Here is an 8,807-nt window from a genome sequence, read left to right as displayed (position 1 = left end):
CTGCTGCTGCCATGGCCAGCATGACTTGTCTAACCACGTCTTAGGCTCTGCAGTGGAGACATCTAATGTCACCAAGATGTCCTGGACTTCATGAGCAGCCGGTAGCATTTATAGGGCATCAGTTTTTTCATGCTCAAGTAGATGAATCAAACAGGATAGCTTGATCCAGTCCTAAAAATGCTTTTCCTTCCCATCAGCTCTATGGGGAGCCAGGGGTAATAGGCTCAGGCAGCAGTGTCCACACTGGGGTTAATCTGGTGGGACAAGTCACACTTGCTGGGAATCTAGAGTAGCTCCCATGATGGGATGTGGTCCATCCATCTATCTCCACAAGATTTTTCTCTAACAGCATGGAAGGCACAGCAAGATCAGGTGAAAAGCTATGTCTTCTTTGAACGCACAGGAGTCTTTGATACAGAAGAACCAAGTGATTTACCCATGGTCTCCCAGTAGGTCAAAGCAAACCTAGATCTGGGAGCAAACCTAGATCTGTGCTGCACACTGATGCCTCTGCAGTGGGCCTTTCCCCATTCTGAATGCATTAAGTAAGCAAGCTGATAGAACAAGCAAGAGAATATCGTGTTGGCCAGACACCAGCAAAGAAAACTAGCTAGCGAATGAAGAGAAGCTTATAGCAAAGACCATGTGTTCCAAACAGCCCTTTCTCCAGAAAGCTTGCTTTTGACCTTGGTGGAAGGTGCTCTGTGCACGTGTCCAGTGGAGAACTGGTGCATCCATTACTGTCTCCAATCTCTTGCCTTTTGGAGCCTGAGGGGAGGGAAGTGAATACCAAATCCTGTACTCAGCTGGAGGAGAAGCATCAAGCCCCAAAGCTGCTGCATTCGCAGCTCATGCCTAGAGGGATGCTATGCAAGGTGCCCTGGCTGCTGCTTCCCTGGAGCTGGGGCTGCACTTCATTCCCCATCGGGGGTACCAGCACTGGGTGAGCTCACCCAGGCTGTGCTAGGCAGCTACACGCCCTGACCTGGGAAGGGCTGGCGGGGACTGGACAGAGGAGACAGCTCTGTTCTCACCAGGGCTGTCACCATGGGAACTTCAGGGACCGAGGCCATTTACGGCTGGTTGTAAACCCTGACTCTGACAGCAAAGTCTTTCTTCGCTTTTTCCTCTGGACTTGGCCCTGGCTGTCTCAGAGAAAGCAGGCTCGAATTCTACCTCCGGCTGGCTCTGCACACACATCCCCTGGCACTGAGCGCTGGCCCGCTGCGTGGGAGCTGCTCAAGCTCAGCGAAGTGTCCTGGCTGTCTCTCCCAGAGAAAGTGGAGCAGACGCCTGAGGTTGCTGAGCATCACAGGTCTGACAGCTCTGCAGACACCTGCGCATATGCAGGGGGAGGGACATGGTGGGTTAGCAGTGCAATTGCCCCTTGGAGGAGCTCTCGGATCAATTTGTGAGGCAAATGATCTCTGCTAAAGTCTAGCTCCCCTCGGCAGGTTCCCAGCTTTGAGGCTGGAAAGGCTCATCTTTCGGCTTGGCCAAAACTGAAAGTGCTGTGGTGAAAAGATGGAGAAACAGCTGGCAGGAGCCAGCCTGTGGAGGAGAAGTTGAGGGCAGAAGGACTTCAGCAGCCAAATCTCATCTGGTCCTTCTTCTGATGCCAAATGCTCCTGTGGAAGCCATTTGGGTTGTGCAGTTCCTGAGGACTATCCCAGTTTGAATTCCTGCCCGGCCTTCCTCTAGAGAGAGAGAGAGAGAGGTTAAAACACAGACCTGGTATCGATGCTGCTCTGTCTCCTGGGAGCTACAGTCCAGGTAGCTCATGACCATCTTGTCCTTTTGCAGGCTCAGCACCCTGGTTAGACCACTGATCCCACTGTGTGCCACAATGCCCTGCTAACAAAATGTGGTGGCATGACCATGGTACTGAATGGGAGCCTCCATGGCAGGGAAATGTCTGGCAGGGCAGGACATGGGGACCAGGAAGCAGCCCTGGTTCTTCACGGTGAAGGCCTTGGGGGAGGGAGGGCATTTGCCAGACTGCCTGGCTTTCAGGAGTTCAGGTTTGTGTTAAAAAGTAAAAGCTCCCTGTAGAATACAGAACCTGCTGTTAGAGCAGAATAAAAAATTCAGTACTCAATACTTCATTATAATTTGGATTCGATGATCCTTGTGGGTCCCTTCTGACTCAGGATATCCTAATACAAAGGGAAAGCTCCAAGAGATACTCTCCAGCCACTCCTATAGAAAACCTTTCAGGAGAGAGGTTCCCACAGATGCTCCCTTTCCATGGCCCTCGCATGCACAAATAACTAACTCTCCACCTCAGTTTTCCCCACAGCTTGAGGTCCAGCTCTGCCTATTGGGCCTGCCAGGACCCGTGACCCCATCAGCACAGGAAGACATCTCCTGGCAAAGTGACACACTTGGAATAGCATGGACCACTGCTTTCTCCATTCTTCTGCTTCATGCACCCTGATTTCCATGGCGGATGAGTCACTGGCTGGCACCTTGGCTGGAAGATGGACCAGGCACCCCGATGCTGCTTACACAGCCTGAATACAGACTTTCTGCTCTTACCTAGGTATGAGACCAGGAAGAGATGTGCTTCCTAAGAAAAAGTGACTGGATTTGTTCTGGGCTTCCTGTGGGATTCTGGGGGAAAAATGAAAAGGCTTTGCTGCTTTATGAGGGTAAGCGCTGCTTTTTTTTTTTTTTAATGTATGTTGCTTTTGCGTTCTTTTATTTTTAAGAAAGTGGTAGGAAAATTTTCCTCCTTAAGGGAAAAACAAAGCAAAAGCAGAGACTGGTAGTGTTGACTGCTCATCCATGGAGAACAGTGGTCCCATGAAAGGCTAATGTCTGCTTGCACTGGTTCCTAGAGCTAATGAAGTGTGACTGTGAAGGGGGCTCCTAATGCTAGTGCAAAGCAAGGCTCGCAAGCTTCAAATGCTTTCCTGGATGTCTCCAAACTTTCTGCCCTCCTTTGGGCTACAGCTGAGATTGGAGTCCTCAGAGCTGCGAAGACTTCAGTGCAGCTGCTTCCAAGCAAAACCAGAGCCATCACAATGAAAATAAATAAACAAATGGTGCTATTCTGAGCCTCAGACACATTGGAGAGTTTCATTTGCACCACAGCATCCAGGATGTGTCCCTCCCTGTTTGGGAGCAGTGTCCTGATTTACAGGCTGTTACTTTCTGATGAATTCCCTCCTCTGTCTTCTGAGAGGGAAGCCTGCACACCCCTGGTAGATTCTCAGCTCACACTTAAAGGCCTCTGTTGGTTTCCACTAGCAGGACATCATGGTGCAGGACTGATTCACCCCCTACCAGGATGAGCACTCACAGTGTATTTCCATGACACACCGCTACCCCTCCGTACCTCGTGTTAAAGAAACCGTTTTTGCAGATGTGGTCTTGTCCTGACACCCCCAAAGTCAGCCCTTGTGCTCCCTGTGCACCTTCTGGCTATCAGCTCTGCCTGCAGTGCCCTCCAAGACCTCTTGGTTTAACTGAGTGCTTGCCTCATTTATTGCTGTAATACTCAGCAGCTGGCTGCCCCCTCCTCCTGCCCCTCTCCTTGTTTCTTCTGGTTTTTGGGATACCCCAGCTTTCTCCAGGGCTGTAACCTTGCTGGATCCTCTGCATCATTGTGCTGTGCTCTCAGCTGGCTGCATTTCTTCATGCTGAGTCCTCATGGAGGTTCACATTCCTCTTCCCTCCTAGATTCAGTCCACTTTCCCTTCAGTCAAATTCCCATCCCAAATCCTCCCTCCTCCCAGCAGTTCCTTTGTTTGTCTCTTGGTCCAGTCAGCCCCTTTCCCCACCTGCCTGTGCATGCATTGCTCATTCTGCCTGAGCCAGGATGGGGCATGTGAGGTGGCAGGAGCTGCCTAGTCTCAGGGATGGACTGGACTTGTGATTTGGATTGCAGCAATCCACAGCTTTGCTTATGTGGAAATCCTGCTCAGCCCCTGGCTGGAGCGCATCCTGAAAGGGAAAGGTTTCAGGGAATTCGGCTGGTAAGCTCTATAAGACTGCCTTAAGGAAGCACATGTGAAACGGAGTATTTCAAAGACTTGGCTAAATTTGGCGGCAGCAAAGGGTGCATCTGGACTAAACCAAAGGCCTTCCCTGCTTCTCCTTTTGCCAAACTTCAAGTCTGCATGCCAAAAACATGCAGCTTGAAGAGCTCTTCAAAGAAAAGGTCATCAGATTTCTCTGTAACAAAAGCAAGAGAAACCAAAGCATTTCCCCTTACAATGTTCTTGGAAGTAGATGAATCATTTTGGCTGAAATTATATATTTTATAACTGTATTTGCTTAGATAGTTCAGCATTAGGCAGCTACCCAGCAAGATGAAGTTCAACCCAAACATTTTAGCATGGTCTAGTTAAAACCAGCTGAATAACAGCGCTTGGCATGGGAGGAGTGACTGCAAGTCCACAGTGCTGGGCAGGAGCAGGCTTACCTGCAATGCCTGTCCCTTGTGTCATTGCTTTCATAGAGCTGCTGGAATGGAGATAATGTTTGGTCAGGCTGAGGGAAATTACACTTTGATCTTCTTTTGCCTTCACTTTCTTTTTCCTCCAAGCCAGAATGACAGTGCCCCATCTCTAACCTGTGAGTCGTATGCCTTGGTTTGGAGATGGCACCTGGAGTGGACATAGTAGTATTTCTTAGGCATAGCAGAGTTGGTCAGCTTATACCAGTGCTTTCCAGCTACCTCAAACTTACACCTCATGGCGGCTCTGAATGGTGGTGTATCCTGCAACACATCCTGCATCAGCAGGAGGCTGTGTGATCCTTACAGCAGGGTGAGGAGGGGAAGGAAGAGGAGAGCCAGGCATCACAGATCAGTGTGTGCTGGGAAGTGCAGATGTGCAAGAGCAAATGGCCGAAGATGGGGGCTCCAGGGGCAGACAGGGCTGGACGAGGCTGTACCACTGCTCAGGGCTGTATAATATCCTCTCCCATTTTTCTGCAGCTCGGTGAAATGGTGCTTTACCAACTTCTCTTCTGGTGGTCTGTGGTGTTTCTGTGTTCTGTCAAGCCAGGGAGTCAGCATCCCAACAGAAGCGATGCTGCCAAGGACTGGGAAGAAGTCATCCTGCAAGGAGCCCAGCACCGGGATGTACAGCTGGGCCATAGCAACTGGCATAGGGCTGCACTGCAGCAGTGGAAGTGTCACAGAGGATGAGAGAAGCCTGAAGTCCTTGTTTAGCACCAGCTGCTGAAACACTGTGCACTGAGAGGTGGGTACAGATGCTGCCTCAGCTCAGGGCCCTTTTCCCTTCTCTCCGTCCTGCACCACTGCTGTGCCCTGGCACAGGCCACTGCTGTCACAGAAGGCAAGGAAGGCAAGAAGCTGACCCTGCTGTGGTGGTGCTGTGGTGGGTGCAGGCATGGCTGGGGAGCAGTACTGCCCTTTGCAAACGTGCTCTGTGTCCTCAGAGGTGCTGGTTTTGCTCTGCTGACCGTTTCCCGTGAGCATTCTTTTTCCTCTCTGGAGGACTGAATAGCCTCTGAGCAAGGAGAATCTGGCAGTCATCCCAGGCCCTGCTGTGCCACTGGGGTGTTTGAGGAGGGGAGAGAATAGCCCAACAGGTGGAGAGCAGGAACTCATGGTGCAGCCATAATTTTCACAACGACCTCCTTACTCTCCACCTCTGCCATGGGAAGGGCTCTCCATGTCTCCTGGGTGCTCAACGAGGAGCAAACTACACTTTCCTTTCTGCTCATGTGCTGAGTCTGTGGCATCTCTCTCCCATTTAAGTATTTCTTGCCACTGGTGATATGGATGCTTTTGACAAATGAAAAAGAAAGGAGGGACGTGTCAGGGCCTGGACAAGGAAATAAATATTTAGACTAGGATCCACAGAAGATAATGTGGTGCTTTGCATCTGGCTGCCACCAAGATGTGATGAGCAGCCCCTGAGGTCAGGAGAGTTTGCCCATCCTTTGCTTGGGTGGCTTGTGGGTGCTGAGCACGGCTCCAGCATTGTGGTATCTCCTGCCAGCCTCGGTCATCTACTGGTGTTGCTGAAGAAGCTGATGGAGGCCGGGGATGTGAAGCACCAGCCTCTGCTGGCCTTCTTCCACGTGCTCCATTTGGTGCTGCTTTGTGTGTGTGAGAGCGTGCTCCCCTCTCCCAGCTGTGCGTGCCTGCCTGCCAGCACGCCGCTGATCCCATCTGCAGCTGTGCTGGTTTTCTCCTCTCTTCTAGCTCTGAGAGTCTTGTTCATGGATTAGGGGGAAAGAAGGAGGAGGAAGAAGGGGAGGGAGGGAAAATGAAAAATAAATTAATAAACCAACACAGGGAGAGATGCCCAGTAGAAGTGGGTGCTTTCCCCACAGGCAGCATGGTGTGGCATCATCCCCACTGTGCCTTCAGCCACCAGCAAGCAGAAGATGTCGCTGCCCTACACCTTCCTGGAAGATGAACTAGGGTCCTTGTTGGAAGTCCCTGTGCTTTGCTGGGGGGCTGCTAGCTCCTATGGGCACCATGTTAATTCCCAAGGAAAACCAAGCCACTGTCTCATGGCCTTGCACCCAGTTATGCTGGGGCTGCTTCCGAGCTCTGCATGTGGTGAGGGGGTCACCCATCCTGCAGGCAGATGGACTGGACCTTCCTCAATAGGCACCAGCAGCTCTCGACCACAGTGTACATCCTGTAGAGCACAGAGGTGGTGAATACAGAGCTGGACAGCCCCTCCAGTGGGAGCTGGCTGGCAGCTGCAGAGCTAGGACACACACCCTCACGGCCTGACAGCCTTCTTCATTGCAGAAGGTGCCCAGGAGTCTCCAGCTGTGACTGTTTGTTTGCAGGGGAACCATGAGACATCCCAATGGGGAGAGTCCCACATGTCAGGAGGTGTTTGGAGGTAAGTTCTGCTCTTTGCAAAAGGCTGGGGAGGGCCTCGGGGTGGACTGCCCAGGATCCTGATTCCTGTGGTATCCTACAGACAGCATAATTGCTGGAAGGTCTTGTGGGTGGGGAGGTGAACTGAGTGACGTTTTTGAGAACTCAGGTGGCATCCTCCTCTCTCCACTGGGGTGCTGGAGACTTGCGTGTATCAGTCTGAAGCTTTCCTCTGCATATCACAGAAGGCTTGAAGGCTTTGCCAAATGATCTGTACCCCAGTGTGCCCCACAAAAATCTGCAGTGGGTTTGGCACCCATCACGTGGGGTCTTCCGAGGAAGAGCAGGACTGTGGGAAAAGTGGACCAGCCAAAATGGTATGGGTTGTGCTACACACTGTCTTTCTTGTCCGTGTTTTATGGTTGATAAATTTTAAAAAGACTCCACAGCCATCAAAATATTGTCTTCCCCTCCAGAACCTTTCCTGTAGCTGACAGTTTCTGAAATGGGCCATTTGGATTTCCCATTACTTGGCCCTGCTAATCCTGTCTTTTCCCAGGAAACAGCAATAGCCTAAGGGTTGATTGTGCTTTACCTGGCATGGATGCAGATCTGTGGATTACAAGGGTCCCCCACCTGTGCAAACGAGATTAGGCAAGGCCCCAGGGACACGGGTCAAACTGGGACAGAGTAGTGGCTTCCCAGAGAGGGGGCTGGGAGGGCTGTAACTTCCTTAGCAGCTGTGATCCTGCAGATATGACGGGGAAGGCACTCAAGGGGTCTGGGCTGGTGTTTAAGCAGCCTGGAGTGGAACCAGGCTGACTTTACAATTCACAGCTGAGGTGTTTGCTGCAGGCAGCAGAAGGTATTTTCCCAGCCTTTCCCAGCGCTCTCTCCACAGCTGGAGAAACGATTTGGATGGAAGTCTCCCGAAGTCAAGCCCGTGTGCTCTGTGGGCTGTGATGGACAGCGGCTTGGATATGAGAGCAGTGAGGCCACAGCAAAGACCTCTTTGCTTTTCCCTGAGGTGCCCAGGGCAGGGGGGAAGGGCTGCTTGTGCCCTGGTCCCCACGCTGAGCCCCTGCCCTCAACCCAACCTTGCTCATCTTGTACACCATGGACTTTCCCTGGGTTGCACAGCCCAGGTGTGATTGTGGCAGACCTCTGATCAGGGACTTTGCCCCCTGATCCAAATGCATGAGGTAATGTGGTGCCACCCCTCAGCCCAAGGCTCTCCCTGCCCCAGCCAGGCTGGCACAAGGAGTGGGCCCCACCCTGGTGCTGGGGGCAGGCAAGGAGGGGTGGCTTTTGCAGCATGTCTAGCTGTGCTATGGGACAGGGTGAAGGGCACAGACCCTGTGGCACCAGCCCAGAAACAGGTCTGTGGATGAAGAAGGGGTAGCTGCTGTGTTGGTGGAAGTGAGAAAGGAGTGCTTGGAGAGAGGGGAACCCCATCCTCTGCCGTGCTCAGCACCTCACAGGATAAGCCCTCAAAATTCCAGGGGGACTTCAGTTGCCCTCAGGTACTGCATCCTCTGCCATCATCCCGAAAGCAGCAATCTGGGTGTGCCTCAGATAGGGACCTTGGGCAGGAGCACCCTTCCCCCTCTCCTGCCCGAGCAGAAATGGATGCCAGCTGGGGTGAAAGGTGGGGGCAGCAGCCCCCAGAGGCAGCTGGGCTGGGCAGGAGGCCCAGGGAGGGGACAGGGCACAGCAACAAGCAGCTGCCGTGGCACTCTGGCAGCACCCTGGGTGGGTGCAGAGGCCAGAGGGGCAGTCACGAGAAGGGAGCGGGGGGACATTGTAGCCTTCGTCCCACTCACCACACCGTTCAGAGGGACGCAGGGGGGTTGGGAAATTTGTCCTCCCCTCCCCTGGCCCCTGTTTTGAGGGGTGGGGAAATGCACCCGGTACCACACGGGGAGGGGTGGGTCAGAGCTGGCACCCCAGCTCAAGCAGCAAGACTGGATGCTGGATAAGGAGCCGG

The 8,807-nt window shown here is 52.7% G+C and overlaps 1 long non-coding RNA gene across 7 annotated transcripts in view; it reads left to right on the top strand.

The window, feature by feature from the left end:
* Window positions 1-8,807, top strand: part of LOC108448193 — a 45,699-nt gene that overhangs the window by 9,125 nt on the left and 27,767 nt on the right. For 5 of the 7 annotated variants that reach the window (XR_001863996.1, XR_001863992.1, XR_001863998.1 and 2 more), the window contains exons 2-3: window positions 2,543-2,651; window positions 4,946-6,842. This is a non-coding gene — a long non-coding RNA (uncharacterized LOC108448193). The remainder of the gene's footprint in view (window positions 1-2,542; window positions 2,652-4,945; window positions 6,843-8,807) is intronic. The other 2 variants (XR_001863994.1, XR_001863997.1) reach the window with 2 other exon arrangements.

The sequence above is a fragment of the Corvus brachyrhynchos genome, unplaced genomic scaffold (genome assembly GCF_000691975.1).
Source record: "Corvus brachyrhynchos isolate BGI_N302 unplaced genomic scaffold, ASM69197v1 scaffold31, whole genome shotgun sequence".
In the NCBI taxonomy this organism is placed as follows: Eukaryota; Metazoa; Chordata; class Aves; order Passeriformes; family Corvidae; genus Corvus; species Corvus brachyrhynchos.
Note: the sequence above shows the minus strand (reverse complement) of the source record. Positions and strands in the feature narration are given on the sequence as shown.